The sequence below is a fragment of the Rhinolophus sinicus genome, chromosome 18 (assembly GCF_057876585.1).
Source record: "Rhinolophus sinicus isolate RSI-liver-muscle chromosome 18, RSI-T2T, whole genome shotgun sequence".
Lineage (NCBI taxonomy): Eukaryota > Metazoa > Chordata > Mammalia > Chiroptera > Rhinolophidae > Rhinolophus > Rhinolophus sinicus.
The window spans coordinates 17,095,172-17,119,459 of NC_142518.1; the positions used below are offsets into that span (position 1 = coordinate 17,095,172).

The following is a 24,288-nucleotide window of genomic DNA, read 5'->3' on the forward strand; positions in this document are numbered from 1 at the left end:
CATTTATCTTGTTCATGACTATGCTGTGTTACTCCACCCAGGGCACGTGAAAGTTCTTGACATTCAGCACATTCTAGGTTTGGAGCAAATACTGGTTGTCTCTGGTGCACTTCTTAGGTTGACTGGAGGTGTTACAAAGTTTGCTATAGAAGCAGGATAGGAAGCCAATGCTCTGAAGATGACTGATTTACTTAAATGATTTCAATCCAGGATACTGATTTCTAACCTGGAGTTTAATCTGTCAGTTCTAAGAGAAACTGGAGAATGACCTCAGACAGTCCTTAGGCAGATGAGATTGTTTTGTTAGTGCAGTCTGATGATAGAAAGCTTTTGTCCTCTGGTTTCATAATTACAGAAAAATAGAATTTAAGAACTGGTCCTGATGCAACCTCCTCATATTACCAGTTGAGGAAGCAGGTGAGAAGACCTTCTCAGAGAGAGTGCCAGAGCTGGGATTGATGATATAATAGCTCACACTGGCATTACCATGTGCCAGACACTGTTCTAGGTGCTTTATATATGTAAACTCATTAACTCTTCAGAGCAAGCCTATGAAGTCGGTGTTACTATATAACCGTTCTGTAGGTAAGGAAATCAAGGTTATGTAACCTACCCACAGTCGTACAACTAGTAAGTAGTGGAGCTGGGATTTGAATCTAGGCAGATTGGCTCCAGAGCCTGTGCTCTTAACCACACTACTAATGGTTGTAACATAATGCAAGTGCCATCTTTGTTAGGGGCAAAATAGTTGAATATCAGCCATTTCATATGGTTCAATCTGACATAAATTGAGATCCTTCCATAGCATTTCACCACCTCACCACCATGGATGGGTGTTTGTGGTTATTAGCGGTATTTGCTTACACAAGGATTTTCCCCAGCCTGAGCCAGCTAGAAAGAGATACTGTTCTTTTTTTCCATATTCGTGAGTATATCCATTGTGTTTTTGCTATCATTTGTATTCATTTTTCCTAATTGGTATTTTTTTAAACTTACATTTTACAAACAGGCAGGATGAGATTGGCAGTGCCTGTTCCAGTATCATGCTGAATACAAGTACTGAGAGTGGGACTCCTTGTTCCTGACGTTAGGGGGAAGCATTCAGTCTTGTAGCATTAAATATGTTGTCAGCTATAGGTTTTTCTTAGATAGTCTTTTATTCAAGTTGAAGAAATTTCTTTCTGTTTCTACTTTGTTGAGAGTTTTCTGAATCAGGAATGTATATTGGATTTTTTCAAATGCCTTTTCCATGTTTATTGAGATAATCATAAGGTTTTTTTTGTTGCTTCGTTTTGTTTTATTTTTTAGTTTGTTACTATGGTGGTTTAATTTTCAAATGTAAACCAACCTTGCATTCCTGAGGAAAAGCCCACTTGGTCATGCTATATTATACTTTTTATGTATTTTTAAAAGAAGTTGACTTGCTGAAACATTTAGAATTTTTACATTTATGTTCACAAGGTATGTTGGTCTTAAGTTTTCCTTTCTTGTGATATTTTTGTCAGTCTCAGTCAGACCAAGGTAATAGCCTCATAGAACACCTTGGGAAGTATTTTTTCCTCTTTAATTTTCTGGGAGAGTTTGTGTAGATTTGGTATTATTTCTTCCTTTAATGTTTGGAGTAGTTCACCACTGAAGCTATTGGCCTGAACTGTTATTTGTGTAACAATTTTTAACTACAAATTCAGTCTCTCTAACAGATTTGGGCTGTTCAGGTTATGTTTCTTCTTGAGTGAGCTTTGATAGTTTGTGTCTTTCAGGGAATTTGTCCAATTTATTGGCGTGAACTTGTTTATAATATTCTTTTTGTCTTTTTAGTAGCTGTAGAATTGGTATTGATGCCATCGCTCTCATTCCTGATACCCGTAACGTGTGTCTTCTTTTTTCCAGCAACTGAGGTCAGGTTGAACTCTGTCTTCTGGCTCTTCAAGCCAGTTAGACTACTGCGCCACACAGCGCCTCTGGTGCCTGCCCTCAGGCAAAAAGTTAGAAAAATGGGCAACTTGGCCCAGAGTCTTTGCCTTTCTCCAATTACAATTGGCTTCTCTCCATTTTGGGGCTGTTTTTGGTTACTCTCCAGTTCCTTCAGGTAGTTGTTTTTTATATCATCCAGAGGCTGTAGTTGTTTTCTGTGATAGGATTTGTCCGTGCTGGAAGCAGAATGTCTGGGTTTTTGGTTTTCTGACATTCTAGCCAGTTGAGACATGCTTTAATAGCTGTAACCAAAGTATAGAACTGGTAACTTAGCACTTTCCAGTCATCGTTGCCTTTATTGGATTTCATGTGAAATAGCTCGACTGAATATTTAGAATAAATTTTGGAGTTAGGGAAAGGTGAAAGGAGAAATGTTGGTTTAACTCTTATTTTCAAAATGGTTTCAGTGGAAAAAAAACATTATCACTTAAAGTGAGCATTCTCGAGTACCGAATGTGTCAAGCTCCTGAATAATTTTGAGTACTTTTGCTTGTCATGGGGAAGTTTTTCAAGAGAAAAATATAAGAAAACACTTATATTTTAAGCCCAAAGGAAAGCACTTCTAATTGCTTTGTGTTTATTATATCAGATAAATTAATTTTAGGTCATATTAATGCTGTGATACTTAAATGTTTTATTTGTATTGGACTTTATTTTCTGGTCATTTCACATTGAGCATTTATGCCCTTTTAGTGTATATTGCAACTTGAATTGAAAGACACTAGGAGGAGTTAGCTTAGGTCTCTGGACCTCATTCTGGTATTTCCTGAGAGGTGTCGTGAGCCTAGGCACTGTTCTAGGCACAGGAGGTTCAGTGGTGGACAAAGAGCTTATATTCTTAGAAGCTCAGAACTCTGACCTTTTGGCACACTGCGGATGGTCAGACTCACATGTACATGCCCTAATGCCAGTTTGTTCATTTGAAATGAGCACTACAGCTGTTAATTAGACTTGTGAGGTTGAACTGAGAGATTAGTGCATTTTCTCTTTATAGACAAGCCACATGGGAAGCCAAATTACAATCACAAGGTTGCTTGGTGAGAATGGAATCAAAACAAAGGGACTTGGTTAGATAATCCATGATTAGGATACACCTGCCACCCGGACTATTTGGGTTTCCCCTGAATAATGCTGAGCAGTAAAGCTTGCCAGTGTCTGGTTCTTTGGGCTTATTTCTATGGTGACCGTTTTCCTTTGTTCACACAATTTTTTTGAACCAAACTATAATCCAATTTACTAAATGACAAGCTACACTCCAGACCTGTTTCCCACGATTACACTTAGATCACCTTTAAAAAACATTTAGAGGCTTTCCAATTCTGGAACTAGGCATACACACAGTGTCTAATTTCAACAGAGTGCTTCAGATCCATTGTGCAGGTAGGTTTTACTCTCAGAGGGTGGCCTTATTTTGCCTTAGATTCATGGTCTGGAAGGGATGTGGGAATCTCTTATAGTTGTCTCCTTGTACTGCCAATAATTTAGTTTTACTCTAAGTGGTTAGAGATTTCACTCCCATCTTTCATGTGACTTACTGATGCCAAACACTTGTTCTTAAAAATCAGTCCCTACTTATAACATTGTTTTAATGGGAAAGGCTAATCTGTCCCAATGGAGGCAAAATGAATGTATTTGAAAATGTAGGAAATATTGAAATTTAAACCTAGAAAGTTCTGGAACCCAAACATACATCTTTGATTTTTAAAAATTTAAGGAATATACTAGGATTCCCTATGAAAGATCCAGAGAACATGAAAAGTAGTTCCTTCAAGGAGGAATGGCCCGACTTAAGATGTGATGGAGACTCAAACCTTGGAATTGTGAGCCAATTTCACTTACTAGTTTCTTATGTTCTTCCCACGATTATTGTCTGCATACCAGCTATTTACAATCAGGGTTAAAGGACCACTCAGTTTATTATTCAAAACAAACAATGTTAAGACCCATCAATCACCATTTTTGTCTGCATCAGTTATCATGTTTTCATGGTACCACTGTTCATACATCCACCAAAACCTATGGGCAGCCAGCAAGACATGGGCAGGGACCAGTTTGCAAGTTCCGTGAAGGCAAGAACCATAACAGCAGTAGTACCAGCAGCAATCACGATACATGTGTGTAGTGCTTTGTAATTTTCACAGAGCCCTTTCACTTAAATTATCGAATTTGAATTTCATGAGTGGAACATATAGTATGTATGTATGTTGATAATCATTTCTGCTTCTAGTCAGCCATAACCTACACTCTTTTCTACTGTAAATTTTTGGCCGGAAAACTGGAAAAGTGTCCCCTTTGAACTGCCACAGTGCCTTCTTTTACAGGCAAATTTCATTGTTGCATGAAATTTTAGGCTATCTCTCTAAGGATTCTTAATACCAAGTTGATCGTTTAGATGAAAAGCAAAGCTAAGATTCAGAAGATTCAGTGTCTGACTCTTTTGGGTCGGGCTACCCTTTAAAAGCCTCTTACTGATATATTTTTTTTTTAGGCCACTCTCTACCTTTTTTTCATTCTCCACACCTTCAGTCTTAAAATACATCCCAATTAATAACAGCTTTCTTGACACACATTACTTCTCTAGATGTCAGTGCTCCAGATCTGCACTGTCCAATATGGTAACCATTAGCCATAGATGGCTATTTAAATCTCAATTTTAATTAATTGCAATGAAACAAAATTTAAATTGCAGTTAGCCACAATAACCACCTAGATTGTAAGTGCTCGATAGGCATGGTTGCCACTAGCCATATTAGTATTGGACAATGCTGTTCTAGAGCATCTAACCTCTACTAAGTGTTTTGGGGGAAGGCTATTAAATAATTCTACTATTGTTTATAATTTTATCTGCAAGATTTATGTTTCTAAATACATTTATGGAGCCTGTGTACATGATGTAAATCATGTATTTTAAGTATGCTTTTAAAAAATACACATAAACTTCTAATTTTCTTAGCACTTCCTAAGTATCAGATCTTACAGGGAAGCAGCAGTGGGAATCGAAGCAGAAACTCATGTGATAGTAAAAATGTCCAATTTATCTTTCCTTCTGTGGATATTTCCTGAAGTGCAACAGAAAAACTGGTGTAGGACCGTCACTCTGCACCACTCAGAAAATGCATAGCCATCATATAAGGAGAAGTAACCAACTAATAATAATCTTAAAATGATTCACATAGTTGAGATTCCATGATGGAAAAATTTAGGTCAATTGTGCTCTCATCAGATTAAATATTAGCCAGAAAGTTTAGCTTGAAAGGCATTTGACAATTGGAGAATCTCTCAAGTGTAAAGCTGATATTAAAAATTTGATATCACATGTTAAGATCTTAAGTATTACGAGTTAATTCAGTAAGATGTCGAGCACATCCCATTTCCCTTTTCTCCTTTCTACTTACATATGCAGATTGTGCAGAGCTAAAAAAATAAAATCCAGACCGACATCCCAGGACTGTATTTTTGCCATGGGTGATTCAGGGAACTTCAGGTGTAAAACTGCAGTATCCTATAATGTATTCAGGTTAACTAGGACAAAACACTCCAAGAAATGTCTTTGATTCTTGCCTCAGTACGAATGGTCTCCTGAGTGGCTGAATATAATGGAGAGGCCTATTTGCTGAAGGTGACGGCACTGTGCCATGGTGAAATATGGGACTGAATAGGTCTTCAAGGGCTCTATGAAACGAGAAACATTTGGATATGCAGAGTTACAGACAGATGGAGAAAGTTGCATGAATATGAAAGAAGTGATCACCTTTTAAAAACAAGAGCAAAACCCCATGAAATACTGGTCGTAGTTACGTTGGTGTGGTTCTGTGCGATCAGGTGTGTGTTTAATGCCTTTTTCACTTTTAAAAGCCATCACTTTGTTGCAAAGTCAGACGGTATTAGAGCCTCAAAAGACAGCTGTTGTTTTAAAGGCCTTTCCATTAGTTGGGGTGATGTGTGTAATGTTCGCATAAAAAGCAAATGTCCCCCCTTTTATTTCTATATTCATTTTATATACATATTCTTTGCCGAAGTAGCAGCTTGTTATGAGCACGAGTATAGAAGAGAGATTTTTATTCATACATATTTAAAGAACATCAGTAATAAAAACATTTCCCTAGCTGTGACAAAGAACAGCCTTTGTTTAAGGGTTAGGTATGTCTAAGGAAGTGACTCTTGTTAAGAACTAAGGAATAAAATATAATTCATCTTATCTTGTGTAAGGAAAATTGTCCTAACTTGCATGCTGCTGAGTGCCTAATTTACATTTAAAGCTCAAGTAATGAAGCCTTTATTTTTTGCCAGAAACTCCCATTCCTTTCCCAAATATATTCTCTATCAGACAAAAAAAAAAGCTCTTTATTTTGCAGGGTAATGTGTCTTTGCTGATGTAGAAAAGCAACATAATTCAGGATGAAGGATTAATTTAAACTTTCCCATGCACTCTTTTGCAGATAATTAAAATTATTTCTAGGGATCAAAAGGTGGGTTTGCAGAGCACACCCAAAGAATAGCTTCATCCTGGTGAATTGCAAAAGAAGGGTATAGACCTTTTCTCACTAGGAAGAAGAGGTTCCTGAAAATTATCATGGACATAGAATTGAAGTCTGAGAACTTTAGACCTCATGGAAACTAGTCACAGGGGTTTTGAAGTTGAGAGTGGATCTATGGAAGCTCTTAGGACTAAGCGTTTATATTCAGTTAAATCTTCTAGATGTAATACAAATGGCCCTTTTTCATTGATACTGTTCTTTTAGTAATACGGAGTCCTGTATACTCATTTGCATTTGCCATCCCTCATTTAATCTAAATTTTGCTTTGTTGCAGATAATAAGCATACTTTGAGGCATATCCCCTCCTCCCCCATGGCTGGTTTTCTGTCTAGATGTTTATTGCCTTTGTGATTTTCAAGCTCAGAAATTGTTTATGCCCATCTCTCTGGGCTCCCCACCCTTCACCCCCGCTGACGGTTGAGTCAGATGTTGTCAGTGACATTTTGAGTCCCATGTGTGCTTGCACTTCTTTTATTTTTTCCTTTGGCTTCATTCTAAAAATCTTTATTCCAGTTCTGCCATTAGCTTTTACCTTCATTTCCTCTTCCCAACCTCAGCTCCATTTCTCTCTAATTATCCCCAACAGGATTGAATCATAGTTCGAGCAATTTGCATATACTGAAACTGAATGAAATTTTTGAAGTTGCCCCCAAAATACACAGAAGTAAATTTGAGAATATGCAAGCTCAATTTAATAAGATTAGAAATGGGAAATTAGCATAGTATCCTGCAAGGGCATATGAATGAGAGCTCTTAAACATTCTATGTGTCGCTACACTCCACACGCACATATGTAAGTAACCTTTAACCTAAGAAGAACTTGCTATTGTTAATTTAAAGCTACTCAAGAACGTTGAGCTTCCAACACAGTTGCATGTTTCAGCAAAAGCAGTCAATGTGCTGGCTGTCAATCAGTGGCATAATCAGTCATTTATTGAGTACCACTTTGGATTTGCGCACAAATGGACTTATTCACAGCTTTTTGGAACCTAATTCATTCCCAAGTTAAAAAGCTCATCTGCTCTTCCAGCACAGGAGTTTCAGGTCATAGGTAGCAGTTACCTGATAGTTCCTGAAGCCAGATCTGTGCCACCTATCTCCATTCCTTGGGCCTTGGCAGTTCCCAGATGGGGTGAGAAGGCCATTTACCCTCCCTCCCAGCACTGCCCAACTGGCAGGCATCAGACTTGGGAGGAAGCAAAAACCACTCCTTACTCGAAAGAGGATGAAACTTCTGTCTTGTAGTTGCATTTCCTGTTAAAGCCTTGGTGGTTGTATTGTTTTTTAAATTTATTCCTGGGCTTTAGTTCCTGTTTTTTATCTTTTAGCACAGATTATATGCATTGACAGTATGCTACGTTCTTTAAATTTTTTAAGAAGTAGACTGGGATGTTCCTATTTGTTGTTTAGAGTTCTTATCCTACGGAAGAACATCCAGAAAGATAGTCGAGCAAATTTGGGATTATTTCACTCTAATTTGGTATTCCCTGTAGTGGGAATTTTAAGAGTTTTTCTTGTGGTCATCAATATCGTAGTTAAGATTTATTGACTACTTACTCAATAAGAAATAGTTGGATCTTTGTACTGGTTTTAGGAGTTGTTGGATGAGATATATAGATTCAAATATTGAGGGGCTCTTGTAACAAAATATTAAAGCTACTGCCATAGTTCATCAGAAATCAGGAGGAAAAAAAAGTTTGTCTTTGGCCTGAATGAGCTGAAGTTCAAAGTGAGACTGGTCATTATTCATTACCTCTTTTCTTTCACACAGTGAAACTCTTGGGTTTCTGTGGACAAGGCTGCTTTTAATGGCATGTTCTCCAAACAGCTGTTCAGCACCCCCCTCCCCAATACCACAGACCACATCTGTTCCCACTGTTGATTAGATGGAGGGTGGAGAGACAAGAGCGCTGTAGCATGTGTAATTACCAGTAATTAATTCTTGTTGCGCCTCCTCATTTCCTTCTATTCTCACTCCACCTACTCTCCTTCCTGTCTCTGTTGTAAATTTTAGTCCATGTTGGCTACTTGTGGAGAATAATCCCGATGGGTATACAGCTGTTTTCCTAAACTTTTACCTTCACCTTAGAGTGAGGCTTTAATTTTCTTCTGGTGGCAAAATCTCTTGATAAGGCAAGGCAAATAAGAAAATACTAAAGTAAGCGAGCGTATCTCTTGGGGCTAGCTTTCCTGCTTCCTTATGTTCTATTTCTATTGATAGTATTTCCAACTGTCAACAAGTATTTGTTGAACATATTCCCTCTTAAAGAAACTATTGAGAACTATCGCAAGGCATGAATAAGTGCGAGGAAAACAAATGTGAGATACAGTCCTGATCCTCAGTGTTAGTGTTAGAGTAATTAGAGACCTAAAATATGTACATGGAAAACAGGCAATGTAAATTACCATATAATAATTATAAAAGGATTGCCAGATTGTTGAGACCATAAGATGGAAGTAGTGTTCTCTTCTTTTTCTTTCCTTTTGGGATAAGGTAGGACTAAAGAAAATATAAATTTGAGCATTTTTAGTTAATATGTCACAGTAAAAGAGATATGCCATAGGTTTGCTCTTTAAAGAAAGCCCACAGTATATCTTTTTTTTTAAGTTTATTGGGGTGACAATGGTTAGTAAAGTTACATAGGTTTCAGGTGTACAATTCTGTAATACGTTCACAGTATATCTTCTTCATAAATCTTGAAAGCCTAGATTTCCAAGATGTGACGCTTCTCGTGTGTCTGCTTTTAGGAGGATGGAGCTTCAAGTGGAGCATTTTAGAACTGCTTGTTTTTAAAATTTAGGATGACGTTTAAAATGTATTTGCTGTATCAGTTAGGGCCCCAGCAGGAAAGAGACACTGGATTAGTAGGAGGATTTGATAGAAGGATTATGTACCAAAGTGTGCATGGGGTAGAGTAAAATTGCAAGAGAATTGTGTGAACGCTGGGGCTAGTAATAGCAGGGATGTTACACTCTTAGGCAAAAAGGAGTGAGAGCGGGGGCAGATACCTAACCCAGAAAGAGGGAACTGGGTGAAAAGGATGTTCTGATCCCCAAGTGGATGGACCCAGCCAACCTCTACGTGACTGGTCAGGAGAGAGCCAGGGTCTTAACTAACTTGCCCTCACCTCCCTCCTCTTCTCCTGATCTGTGCAGTGTTCCCGGTTACCCAAACTCAACTGTAAATTAGAGGATAAGTGTGTCCTTTGATGTAGTCCTTTAGGTCAGCCTTCCCTCCCAGAGAGCAGAATGGAGAGGGGAACAGGATGAATGGGCAAAGGAAAGCCATCTGGCATATTTAAAGACTTTGTAAATTTGCCTAAACATGAAAAATCCATTTTGGATAACAATCCTGTTCTTGATGATAAAAATAATCTTGATGACAATAGGTGTATGGCTGAAGTCAGTATGCTTTATGACAAGTCAGTCACTTCTCCAGCATGTGCGCAGGGAATCCTTAATGTAGGTTGGTCATTCTCAACCGGGGATAATTTTGGGGGAAATTCGACGATATCTGAAGGCATGTTCGTATATGGCCTTTGTCGTTAGGATTTGGTGGAGGGTAGTGATGACGAAGGGAAAACAGTGAAGAGCCTTTACATTTTGTTAGGGTGGGTGCTCAGATGATTGTGGAAGAATCTAACCTAAGCAATAACCTTCAGTGTTAGTAAGGAGACTACTGACCTTTGAAAGAACAATTTGAGCTGAGTTCTGAGAATGAAGCTGCAAGACAACATAGGTTTTATGCATTGAGCATGAGGTGAGGGATCGAGCCCTAAAAGATAAAGAAGAAAATGAGGCCATTGTGAATAATTGGGGTGTGGATGGCAAGCTTTTCAAGGGCATGGACTACATTTTCATCTGCTAAGAGTTAATCTCCACGTATTGAGTAGTGCTGACTGTCCGTACATATCTGCCCAATGAATGAGTAACCCTTAATTTAGGACAAATGGATACTACAGAAATAGAAAGAAAGGCAACAGTGGGAAGTGAAAGAGGAAAGCTGCTGGGAAGGGAAGAGATGAGATTCTTATGTAAAAGGAAAGACAATCTGGACAACAAAGGAATGAGAAAGCTAGGCCTGCAGGGAGGGGATATATGAGGTCCCAGGTTTCCCGACTTTATGTCTGTCCCTGACCTGGACTCTTGTACCTCATGCCTTCTTCTTCTTTAAGATGCAGTAGGTAAGGACAGGAGCACGCGTTCCATTCTTCTTTTATTAGCACTGCTTTCCTTCCCTTTTAATATTAATGGGACTGTTTCCTGCATGGAGCCACAGCGATGCTCCTTCCCTTTTGGGACTCATCTAAAGACAGGCGTGCTTCCAAAGAGCGGGTTTCAATAGCTTGGTCCATCGGTGTAGGATGCGAAGCGACTGGCTCAGTCATCCTGTCCTTACAGCCCTGCCAGACAACTCTCTTGAGTCCTGTTCCTTTTGTTGTTAGACAGTGAAAACTGTTCAGTTAGAAAGTATCATATATGTCAAAATTTGAATTTCCTTAAGGGCAGTGAAACTCCTTTCAGACTTCCCTCAGTGCTGAGCCAGTTGTAAATGCTTGTTGAATGAGAGGATTCATAGAGGGTTACCCCTAAGATTGCAAAGAGAACTGGTAGAGTGAGATAGGAAAAGATCAACTTAGGAGACCTTGACCATGAAGTGTTCAGTCTTCTGAGTGACACATGACCTTAGAGAGTTGGTTGTATTCAAGAGGATTGGTAGTAGAATTAGGAAATAAAGAAGAGGAATTTAAAATACTGGTATGGGAGCTGGACGAAATGAGAGAGCAGGAGAGCTCCTTTGCTGGAGCAAGGGTCATGCTGTTGATAAAGTGTGTGGCCCAATATTATGAAGGGTCAGGTAAATCTGAAATGCCCACCATAAAGACTCATCGGCGTTGGTACAAAAATGTCTGCAATCCAACTCTATAGCTAATTTTGTAGATTTTTTTAAATCACCTTATCGCTACTAATTTCATAAACGTTTTTGCGATCTCATCGTGAATTTAAAAGAGGCACCCACCATCTATTCATCATCACTCAAGCCAGAGGTCAAGGATTTAGCTTTGGTTTTTCTCTTTTCCTTACTTCCTACATCTTAAGAAAGTTATTATGATGTCTTTACAGCCAACTAGCAAACTAACCAACCTTTAGACTTTCCTAATTCAAATAACGCATTGTCTCTGTAATGATAGTAATAGTGGTCAGGGATTTGTTAAGGCTCATCTCTTCTTTTTTTCTCTCTCCCCATCTTGTAACTGATGGTTGATACCCATTTTTAGGGTGGGTAGCAAAGGATTTATATGTGGCATTGGAGCCAGCAAGACCAGTCGCTCCTCTTCAGCGATCTCTTTGGTAAATCAAGAACAGCCATGGGTATGAATTATACCAGGTGACTCCCCATGCTGTTTCAGGATGGGTTCAACATAAGTAAGAAATCACTCCAAAAAAAAAAAAAAAAAAAGAAAGACAGAAATCACTCCAAGTTTTGGAAGGGAGGCTAATCTTTTTTTGGGCCATGACCCTTTTGAGAATTGGGTGAAAGCTGTGAATTCTTTACCCAGAAAAAATGTCTGTACATACATGAACACAGAATTTTGTAAACCATTAAGGAGTTTCAGAGACTGAGCTAAAGCTCACAGTGGTAGTATGTATAGTTTAAAAATGCATCTTCAAAATTATGTTGTTATATTTGAGATAGATTAAAACATCTATTTTTGAAATACAAACTATAGAAAGTAATATGGCTAAATATTGGCAGATGGGGATATTGCAGAAAGAGTATTTTTTTTTCTGTGATTCTTGATTGGGATCATAGCAGAATCTTAAAGGACAGGCAATTGTGAGAGGTTTTTTGTTTGTTCATTTGTTTGTTTATCAAACAAAAACAGTTCAGGAATATTGTTTTGCCTTCTCCTTTTGTTGAGGAGGTGGAGGAGCATGGAAGGTAAGTACCTCGTCCCTGTAGGTCTCGTGCCTCTTAACTCAGCAAGTGGCCTGTAGACGGAGCCACTGAGAGGGGAACAGCCGATGGGCAAGGAAGGGAGGACCGAAGCAGATGGGCGTGGGGCACAGGGCTCAGGTGGAACCCAGTGCCCCCCGCTTCTTTTCCTGTTTTAGTTCTTGGCATCTTCATTAAAAAGATAAACTAAAAAAAGGAGAACTTCTCTGCTAGAAGTTCTTGGAGAAACTTCACAATTCTTTTATTCCATCCCCTTTGGCTTAAGGACAACTGTTATTTCTGAACTTATTGTTGGGTTTTCTTGTATTCCTAATGTTTTAATACTCAAGGTGGCTTGTTTTTGATAAATCACTAAAGCAGAAGGTACTTTATCCCGCTTCCTAAGCAATAAAAGCAAGTGTATAATGCTGTAGTACCAGAGTTGTGGGTTTTTTCTCCTGCACAATATATTAACTAAGCATAAAATGTAAAAGAACAAAGATAATAAAAGTAATGTTTGTTAGTGGTAGTTTGAGATATTTCAGGAGAGATGAGATGTGAAGAAAAGCAGTGGCCATATTTAGAAAGCTGCCTCAAACCGAAGAGTATCTATTGAAGTAAACTTGATGACAGACGTTTTTCCTCTTCATGAATCATTGTATTCCTATAAAAGCGAAAATTCCTCTTCATCTAAACAAATGGCTTCCACATCTGTTTTCTTAGTTTCTCAAAAGGGTATCTTCAGCTTGCATTTTTTTTAAGTGTTTATCTGTTTAAAATGAAATATCGTCAAAAGCAGTTTATACATCAGAATCCAAGTTGGTCTTCAGCTTCTAAGAATTCGTTGAGAATGATCTGGTGGTGATGGTGATAGTATAGGGAAAAAAGAAAACACATTTTGTATTCTGCATAGGTGAGTTCTTCCTAACTGTGCTTTTTACGTTTTATTGATTTATATTTAATTTTACATGCTCTTGGTTTGGGAGCCTGATCAAGTAGGTAACTTTTTCATTGGTAGCACATCCTAACAGTTGAAGGCTCTGAGTTTAGAGTTCTGAAAATAAGTCTTTTGCACATTAGTAGCAGGAGAATGAGTCTGTTAGTCCCACTGACTAAGAACTGACCTGTGGTGAGTTTGATTCTTTTTTGTCCCAGAATCAGTTTTCCATCATCATGTTACTAAAAGAAACCCACTCATAACTGGTTTGTAAAATACTGTCCACACTTTTCTAAAGTGCTTGTTCAGTTCTAAGTGTCGTGTGAGTCTGTGTACCCTGAAGGGTTTCGGTTTTATCTTTTTAAAGCTTTCGTCTCTTGTGTGACAGGCCACCATGCCCTTGAGACCATCCTGCCATTTAAAAATAAAGAATGAGAAGCAGCTGAAGTGTCGGCTCTTTTGCAGCTGACAGGAATCTGATCTACTGCTTGGATTCTTTCTCTGGGTACCGACATGCCAATGGTGTGTGGCTCCTCCCAGCCAGGCCATTTGCAGTCACACGGTTTAAAAGGGTGGGAGCCACAGAGACTGTCTCCAGAGGAAAGAAAGATCTTTTTTGGATGTAGAGGTCAGGGACAAAGGCTGTAGAGCAGCGCACGGGGCCCTACTGCAGGTTGCAGGGCTCCTGGCTCCTTTCCACCCAGTGGAATTTCTGGGCCTTGAGGAAGCGGTTGTCTTTTGGGAGGTTGTGCAGGCCCCGCCCACCCCCTGAGCTACAGCTGTCTGCCCTGTCAAAAGAGTGGCTTGCTCTGAGGTCAAAGGTCCACGAGAACTGTGAGGCATTTGATGTTATCAAAGCGAATTAGTGACAAAGGCAATTCATTTAATCACTTACGACTTGGCTAGTTTTTCTCAAAGGGTGTGGAGAATATTCTTTGGAAACCAGGGGATCCACCGTTACTTTTCGTTTATTGGATAAGTATAAATCGGAACTGCTAATCAGTGGCACCAAACTTGACGTAAGAACAAACGCCCTCCCCCCTCGCACACGCAGAAGAGAGGCAGGAAAAGGATGGTCAGGTCTGAGCTATAGGAGGCTCTTTACTTGTGAAGGGACTTGATTGGTGTTCAGTGTTCCTGTCACTGCCTCAAGGAGGGGAACCAGTGCTGAGCTGTTGCTTGCTGTTTGTTGAGCCGCGGCCTGTGTAGCTGTTTTGGTTGCTCAATAAAAAAGGAAGGTGCTCCTCCTTTTTGACCTTGTTCGGAGGCTTAATACAATTATTTGTATTAGGTGCTAGCCACCTGTTGGGAGTGTTCTCGTTCAAGGTCAGTGTGTGGTGCCTGGCTGTCTGAGTGGCAGCCTGCAGTCAGATTTGCCAGTGGCCACTGGATTGTGTGACACCTGCCAATTGTGACAGAAAGAATGGAGATCTGATAGCTGAAAGGGAAAGGAAGGTGCTGGAAGAGGAATGAGGGATCAGGAGAGCCGTGGAGCACCCTTACCGTAGTTTGGGTACCAGCTTGCCTCATCTCCCTTTTCTCCTGTTGCCCCTTTGGGAGCTGTGCCATTTGTTTCAATGGGCTCGTTACTGTCTGCGTGCCGACATTGCTCTGATTTACCATATATTGCACCTCTGTTGAGCATTGCAACTCCTGTACCTGGAACTCCCCACATCCCCTCCGTGGAGCATCTCAGCTCTACCTGCCTCCCTGTGATCTCCAGACATCACATAGTCATCAATTCCCAAACGGCCCTTCTGGTTCTGCTCCCCAACCTGTTCCCTTCCCGGGATTTCCTGTCTCCATGGGCACTGCCAGCCCAGTTGTTCAGCCAGGAACGTGGGTCTCATCCTTGACTCCTGCCTCTTCCTCATGCCCCAAATCCAGCCAGTTGCCAAGTCCTGTCACTTCCACTTCCTAAATACCTGTGACTATCTCCAGTGCAATGGCAGTTATGCTGTTGAAGCCCCATCACTTCTCCCTGGACGCTGCCCCCACCACATGTATTCTCTACATGTTTTAGAGCCAGAGAGACCTCTTTAAACTGTCACTCTGGATATGTCACTCAGTTTAAAATCCTTATCGTAACTGAGAAGGCCCTTTGCATTGGGCCTCTCCTGCCTTCTTGCCACTTTCCTGAGCATTCTAGCCTCCGCCATACTTTTTCTTTCTTCTCATTGCAAAAAAACCTTTTTATTTTTTTTGAAAACTTAATTTTCTTTAACCGCCATTGAGAATTTCCCTCTGTCCTTTCTATCTTCACACTGTTCCCCCATCCCCCCTTTCCTGTTACTCCCTGTAGCTCACCTTCTCTTTATATATAGTCTGCTTCCATGAGCTTTTCTCTGACTCCCACCGCAGGGGCTCCTATTATGCGTGCGTGTGTGTGTGTGTGTGTGTGTGTGTGTGTGTGTGTGTGTGTATCTGTTTCCAATTGCAGATTTCATTCTCCACTAGATAGTACACACTGTAGAGGGAAGGGCTCATGTCTGAATCATTCACTTCGGTGTTCCCTTCCACCTAGCACATGAGAGCTGCTCAGTAAATACTTGTTGGTGTGTGAATGAATAACTCTTTGAGGTTCTAAATGAAAAGAACATAACAGTGCTTCCTATAATTCATATCGAATTCTTGAACTTTGGCCAGATTAGAGAGTGGGAATACAATGAAGTTCAAAAGTAAAGGGGATGTTTTTTAGCCAAATCTCATACAGCTTATGTATTGATAGTTTGTCTTCTTCATGTTCTGCACCTACATCCTCTAGGACGTGGTATTTATCTGTCTCTTTCCAAATTTCTCTGGGTTCTTCTCAGAGAAAGTATAGAAGATGATGTGATAGGAGAAAAAGTGACTGATAAATGGGAATGCATTATGTGGTTGATCCTTAAATATAGAGAAGCATTCTGGAGGCATGCCTCATTTACGTTTCCCTAAAATGAGACCATCTTTCTGAAAATTTTTCTTTGAATTGAGAACCCAGTGTATTTTAATCATAGCTAGCTCACAGAATCTATTTTCTGAACTTCTAATAAAAGAGGGGAGGGGGACAAAGGACAACATTTTGTAAGAAATAGAGTTGCTGCAGGAGGGCATGAAGGAAGTGTGGTCATTATAGAACAGAATTTAGTGTTTAGTCCTGGTTCTGAGTGAGGGAATTGCCCCCCCGAGGTGTTGGGCTGCAAAGTTCTCCCTCTCCTGCCCTCTCTCAGAGCAGAGAGTAATGCTGAACAGCACCACGACTGTTTTATCATACACTAATCCTAAAAAGGAGCTTTCCAGAAATAAAAAGTTTCCATCAGAATGGTGACAGCAGGGCAGCCGGATAGCTCAGTTGGTTAGAGCGTGATGCTCTTAACACCAGGGTTGCCGGCTCGATCCCTGCATGGGCCATTGTGAGCTGCGCCTTCCACAACTAGATTGAAACAACTACTTGACTTGGAGCTGATGGGTCCCAGAAAAACTCATTTAAATAAATCAAAGTTTTTTAAAAATGGTGACAGCAATACTTTGGTCACTCTCCAAGCTGAGGTTGTCCTCCAGACCACCAGCAAGGTGCCCTTCCAGGGTTGAGCTCCAGGCCAGGTGCTTAGTAATGACAAGTGGCAACCTTTGTCAAATCTGCCATTCGTGGGGGCCAAGAGCTCCAAGTTTTCTAGTCAGAGTTTCCCATGACCTCAGTTATAAAGAAAATGTTACAAATTCCAGAAAATGCTAATGTCCTTTTTAGCTGCAAGTATTATCTTGATTGCAGTGCTTCAGAATTGCCCAACTTCATTATCTGAGCATAGCCAGCCTGACGCCTTCTTCTCAAATAGACAATTATGATCAATTAAGCACTTTCAGGCCTTATAGAATGCTTAATTTTATTAGTCAATTATTTGTGCTTTGAAAGAGTTAATGGTAGCTACCCAAGCCATTATTAGAAATTAGAATGTCCCAAAATAGAAAGGCTATTTCCTTTGAGTATGGCGTTGCAGTGGAAAATGCCAAGCATAGTTTTTCCTGAGTTAAAGGGTGAGGGAAGGCAGAGTGGGGGAGAAAGTTACATGCAAATCATTTAGCCATTAACCTAATGGCTGGATTTATAAATCCTATTACTATAAGCCCTTTTCATTTCCACTGAGGCCTGCTACATGCTTGATCCCACTAATGTAAAATTCATTCTGTCTAAGTGATTACTGAAGTAAGACACTTTGAGTCAATTTTAATCAAGTTCTGTGAAACTTGCCTGAGCGCTGATGTTCACTAAAGCGCGGACATAGTTTGGCCGTGTCTTAATTAGCCCCCCAGAAGATTTATTCGAGGAGTCAATCAGGGAGCCAAAGCTCTGAGCCTTTGGACATGTACATGTTTTCCTGTGAGAGAAAATACTCTGTAGGGGCCTAAATCACCCAGCTCCGAAGCAAGAGGCAGAGACATTTGGGTGGGGGTATTTCTACTCTCATGGACATTACGTGAATTCTAAGAATTCTGAAAGCTCTATTTTTATGGCTAATTGGAGCATCTGCAATGGTACTTATATTTAAACAAATCAAAACTTCAAATTTGATGAAATATGTGAGTCCTTTTCATAGAAAAATGCATAGAGGCACACATTCAAATTCTTCCTTAGTTTCAGGGGTTTTCAAATTTCTTGACCTTAGGTTAATATCTCTTGCTCTAGTTTTAATCTTAGTGTCCTAGGGGTTTTTTTTCCCTGGGAATTTAACATTTAAGAGTGTAGGCTTGTGCTTGAACTCTTGTGTCAGTGAGTAGATTTGGCTCAAGTGTGCTTCTAAGCCAGCTCTACAAGCTCTCCAGGGTTCTGTGTCAGACGTAATCCCAAGTATGGCAATCATGCACGTAAGGGAAACGTACTGCACGTGAGTTTCTAAACTGGTGCTTGGAGTGGAGAAGGAATGGAGAATAAGAATGTCGTGAAAGGAAGGTTCCTTTAAAGATGAAAATGAGAGTTTCCTAAAAGTCAACATGTAAAGTGGATTTAAAAAACAAAAATGCACAAGTGAATAAATATTTCAGGGCAAAAAATTAGAAGACAAGGGAGAAGTTCACTTTTCATTTCACATATTTAAAGCCACAATTTGTGGTTCTTAAAGTTTTTAGATCAAAATTAGAGCCCTGTCAAATTGTGGGGCAGTAATTGAGAGAAGACTCATAAATATCATTAAACGTGTCTGTTGGGGAGGAGAAACCTTTCAGAAAGCTTTGTTTATTCAACGTGTTTTATATTCTTTACACATGAGCTAACAGAAGGTCTAGGTTGTAAATTAAGGATTTAAAACAAAATCAGTTTATCTAGAAACAAGAGTTGTACGGGAGAGGTATACTTTTAGTCAAGTTTATAATTAACGGGCGTTTATCATTGGGGTAGAAATTCATTTCTCTTGAGTGAATATTTGTTTATCTAACATGGGTTGTGTTTGAAGGTGGAATTAAAACTGATTCATTCCATTTCTTGCATGGAAAGAGCCAGTATTTAAATGCGTACTGTGTGTGGGTTTAATTGCCACTTTCTGTCACCAGCTATAGGGTCCTGTTGTTGTGGAGATGCGCTTATCAATCCATAGCTTTGCTCTTCGCAAGCTGGACCACTTGGGGTTTGCCTCCTTTTACTAGAGCCTAAGATAAATATTTATTGAATTACTGCTGCGTGCCAGGCATTGTGTTAGGTTTAATGGCTAAGACATGGTCTCTGCTTATAATTTGCTTATAGTCTCTTATTCTTACCTTTTATAATAGAGTGGTGTGCTGGGGTGTCCACACAGTCCTTTGGGGGCGACATTGGACCAACATACTCGGTAACATTGGGTTGAAGAAGCCAGAGAGGCTTTTTTGACGGTGCCGAGTTCCTTGTGAAATAAGTAGATGTTAGGTAATAATAATACCTAACATTTACTGAGCACTTACGTACCAGAAACTGTACAAAACTCTTTACATATGTGTTACATTGAATGCTCGCAGTAGCCCTATTGTAAGGAAGCTGCAGCTATTATCTCCATCCTACAGTCAAGGAATTGGAGGCTTCGAGGTTATATTGTGTGCCCAAGGTCACACAATGTACGCGTATAAGCAGTGCTGTTTGGCTTCAAACTCAGGTAGCCTGTATTAGTCAGGGTTCTCCAGAGGAACAGCCAATAGGGTGTGTGGGGGGGGGCGGGAATTGGTTTTAAAGGAATTGGTTCATGTGAATGTGGACGCTGGCAAGTCTGAAATCTGCAGGGCAGGCTGGCAGGCTGGAGACTCAAAGATATGGAACATGAGTTGATGTTTCAGCTGGAGCCCAAAGGCAGTCTGTAGCAGAGTTCTGTCTTTCTTGGGTACCTCAGTCTTTTTCTCTGAAGGCCTTCAACTGATTGGATGAGGCCCACCCACATTATGGTGGGTAATCTGCTTTGCTCAAAGTCTACTGATTTAAATGTTAATCTCATGTAAAAAAAATACATGCCTCCATGGCAACGTGTAGACTGGTGTTTGACCACACATCTGGCTGTCATGGCCTAGCCAGATTGACAAATAAAATTACCATCACACAGCCCAACTTCTGAACCCATGCTTTTAGCCACTGTGGCGAAAAGCATGTGAAAAGCACAGAAGCAAAGATAGAGCATGGCTTGTTCAGAGAACTCAAAATATTTCGGGAAGGCTAGATTGAAGGATGCGTATGGGAAGCATTAGAAGATGAGGTGGGCTTCCACTAGAGGGTGAGTGTTGGGTCAAGCTAAGGGGTTTGAACTTCATTTCAAACAGTACATTTTAGAAAGAATGCTGGTGAAATGTGAAGAATGGCTTGGAAGGTAGTGATGCTGGAGACAGGTGATGAGGGCCTGGAGGAGGGACAGTCCATTGGGAGGGGGGCCCCACTGGACAGATACAGTGAGAATTCTTAGCCCATTGGATTAGAAAGGAAGTTAGTCCTTCATTTTAGTGGAAAGCCCTTGGAAGGGACATTTGTCATGTTTGGAGCTGGGTGAAGGTTCAGAGGCGATGGATGGAGTGTAGCATGAATGCTTATGGGACAGACAGTTGAGTATGGGCCTACAGAGAAAAAGCATTGAGTCATCAGTGTTGTTATCACTGATTCTCAGCCAGAGGCAATTTCCTCCATGAAACATTTGGCAATATCTGAAGACAATTTTGGTTGTCACAGCTGGAGCGTGTGTGTATATGTCCGTGCGCTGGCGTGCACGCACATGCATGCTACTGGGACAGCCCCTCATGACAAAGAATTATCTAGCCTAAAACGTCAGTAGTGTCACGGTTGAGAAAGCCTGATGTACATATATGAATGTTTATATATTCATCTGGTCGGGGGAAGATCTCATCCGAAGGTGTGGGATGTTTTTATGTACTGTAAATACACTCACCCACTTATATTAAGTGCATAAAGATGTATGGAGACACCTTGTGAAAGCTTACATATTTCTAGTTGTTTTGCAACCACATAGCCCTCAAAAGCAACCTCGAATATGGAACTGTATTCTTGTAATGTAATTATCTTTGTTGGACATGTTCGTGCCTCCTTTTCCTAATGTTAAAGAAATGAATGTGGTTGAAAAACAAAACAACTAGATATAAAGAAGAAGTATCTCTACATGTTAAACTCGGATTCTTAGATTTCTAGATCTGGGAGGAATCTCTACCTCTTCGTTTTATAAATGAGGATGCTGAGACCTGGAAAGGGAAACCAGCTTGTTCGCAGATCACTTAGCTGGTCATTGGCAGTTTAAACCAGTACTCAGATTTCAGACCACTGACTTTTTTTAAACTTAGATTTGTGTGTATAATGTTTTATTATTGCAAAGCATATTTTCAGCATACAGTTCTTTGTATTCCTACCTAGCTCAGGGAACTAGGTGGTAGTACCATGTTCCCCCGAAAATAAGACCGGGACTTATATTAATTTTTGCTACAAAAGACGCATTAGGGCATATTTTCAGGGGCTGTCTTATTTTTTCTTGTACAACAATCTACATTTATTCAAATACAGTCATGTCATCTTCTTCTGGAATTTCGTCATAACGTACTAAATGTGTCCGTCTGGCTGATGATCTTAACTGGGGCTTATTTTCGGGGTAGGTCTTATTTTCTGGGAAACACGGTATTATCCCAATTGTAAAGAAGGTAAAACTAAGGTTTAGGGTAGTAAGGAACCCCGTGTCACAGGAATGTTAGGTGGGAGAGACAGAAAGTAGGGTGCTTATCAAAACCAGAGCCCTTGCTCGTTGAGCATCTTACAGAGAAGACACGTATCTAAGAATAATAGGGAATAGGAAACTAGGAAAGAGGCAGTCTAGTATAATGAGGATGAAATAAGTGTTCGCCAAGTGGGAGAAATGAGTAACACTGAGTCCTCCTTGGAAACTGCTGAAATTGGGAATAGGGAAAGCTTAGATAATGGTTGGATTACGAAATATCATAATATTGATATTTCTAATACTTCTCTCTTCCCCATCCTTCAAAACCATTCATTTGCTACCCCTATTATGCTAATGTATTTTTTAAAGAAACTTTCCAGTTTATTTCTAATTTCATGTCATCAGTAACAGAAATATCCTAAAGCCACTGAGATTTCAGTTGTCGTTCTATTCGTACATTATTTGTTTAGAATTTGACCTTACCCAACATTTTCTTAACCTGTAGGATTTCTGTTGTGTTTAATAGCTGCATCATATACCAAAATGGGTTTCTTGATAGTAGAGATCACTATAATAGACATATGCTTTTGGAATAGGAGCTCGAAACGTTTTTTTAACTGTGGTGTTTTCTCTCATTTAGTATTAATAAACACTGTTTCAGTCTATAATAACATCCGAAAACATTTCATAACCTTTGAATGCATTGCAAGACACCAGTATTCTGTTCTAACGAAAAACAAAGACCACGGCTTTATCCTGGCCTGTACATTAGAACCTGTCAATACACACTTCGGAAGGAGTTGGTTTTAGGTCACTGCCGCCATTGACCCCCGTGTAATAAACATGCTCTTTCTGTTTAGTAACCCACATCCTGGGTGTATTTCTGGGCGAATTCTTTTCTTCAGGAAACCCTTTTGTGAAATACATTTACATTTCCTTTTGAGTCCCCACCACCCTTCACCAGCCTTCAGAGGCCCAGGTTGGGGTTAAAACACCTCTTCGTATTATTTTAATTATTGTGCTCCTCACCCCCAGCCCCACTCCTTTCCTGTTTCCCCCTCCTCTTTTCCCCTAACGGTACTGTTCTGCAAAGCCTGCAATGATTGATATGATGGCAGTGCTGTCATTCTTTTTAACCAAAAAAAAAAAGTCATTTTTGTTCTAGTTATTTTAATAGAGTCCCATTAAAGATGTATTGCTGACTGAAATATCGGCATGAAGGGCTCTCACTGAGCTGAGCCCAGGAATTAAGAAGTCAGGAAATCGGCTGCTGCATTGCAAGAGAGCCTTGTGTGACACCGAATCTCCTGATTGGGGAGATCATTACTGCTATTATGACTCGACTTGCGTAGGAATTTTAAATTCCATCTGAATGTCAGTAATAACCCTCTTAGCAAATTATCCTGAATAAAATCACGAAGGCATTTTATATAATAGGTGTTGAATTACTGGATAGATTTGCTAATTAAATACTCTTTGTTCTGCTGCAGTTGACATTACAGGGTAAGATCTTGAACAATTATTCTCAACAGCTGTACTTTGTTAAAGGAAAAATTAACCACAAAGTTTATTTTTTTACACTTGAAGTTGGCAGATTTTTGAAATGTGCTTGAAAAAATTCCATCATCCAATTGGTAATGAGTAGATAAATATGCAGGTGTTGCTGTGAAATCAGATAACTGTAGACTGCCTTATTAATGAATTTAGCAAGCCTTTATAGCCCTGTTTTCTAGCTGTTGGCACTTACAAAATGATTTCCTGTCAGAATGGGTAGTTTTAATATTAGGCTTGTCACTTTGAAGTGAACTTATGAGCGGTCATTTTGTAATCACTGTACCTCGTGTCCAGTAGACCTTTCTGGATACCTGTGGCTTTTTTATAAAATGCATTTCCTTAATGGGGAAAATATCTCTAATGTATAAGTCTTGGATTGTTGGCTTCCAGAACATTCATGTGGTATAGGCTTTTTAACAAGGCAGTGAGACACAATGAAAAGAAAATGAAACTTAAGGTCCGGCTTCTGATCAAGCTCTTGACTAGCTCTGTTACTTTAGGCAAAATCACAGAGCCTAATTTTCCTCATCTGTAAATAATGAGACTTATAATACTGCCTACCCCTTAGGATTATTCATTCAGCATTCTACAAATACTCACTACTAGCTACCCTGTACCTAGTACTAGATCTTGCCAACTTGGTAGTCTACTGGCTGTCCAGCAGCTGAGTCCTCCTCAGTAAGCATTTGAGTCCAGGGCAGCTGTGGGCTGACCCTGCTCATTGCTACTTGGGTAAGCACTGGACTGGATAAGGCCCTGTGGTAGCCACCATCTAGAACTACTTAGTGAAGAAGCATGAGAGGTACGGGTCATCCTGATTGTGGGCCGTCTGGTATAGAATGGACTAAAGCGTTGATGAGCTGTGGTGAGGACCTTGAACCTGAAACAAAGCGTTGCCATCAGCTGCTATTGGGGTCCACTGAAAAGATGGTGTTGTTTAAAAGTATCCACAGAAATTGGTATAACTTCTGTGGAGAGCTATTTGACTATGTCAGAATTTTAAAGTATATAACCTTTAACTCAGTAAGTCCTCTTGTGGGAGTTTATCTTCTTACGGGCAGATTGGCAGATTCCATGTGTGTGAGGATCATTTGTTGAAGTGGGGTATAAAGGTAAAGGTTAGAAATAACATCCATATTCGGTAATAGAGCACTAGTTAAGTATCATGACTGACTCATACAATGAAATACTATGCAGTCATTAAAAAGGAAT

At 39.9% G+C, this 24,288-nt stretch overlaps 1 protein-coding gene across 4 annotated transcripts in view; it reads left to right on the forward strand.

Moving 5' to 3' along the window:
- The window catches only part of POLA1 (DNA polymerase alpha 1, catalytic subunit), a 313,058-nt gene that overhangs the window by 114,979 nt on the left and 173,791 nt on the right, over window positions 1–24,288 (forward strand). The gene's annotated exons all lie outside the window — the stretch shown is intronic.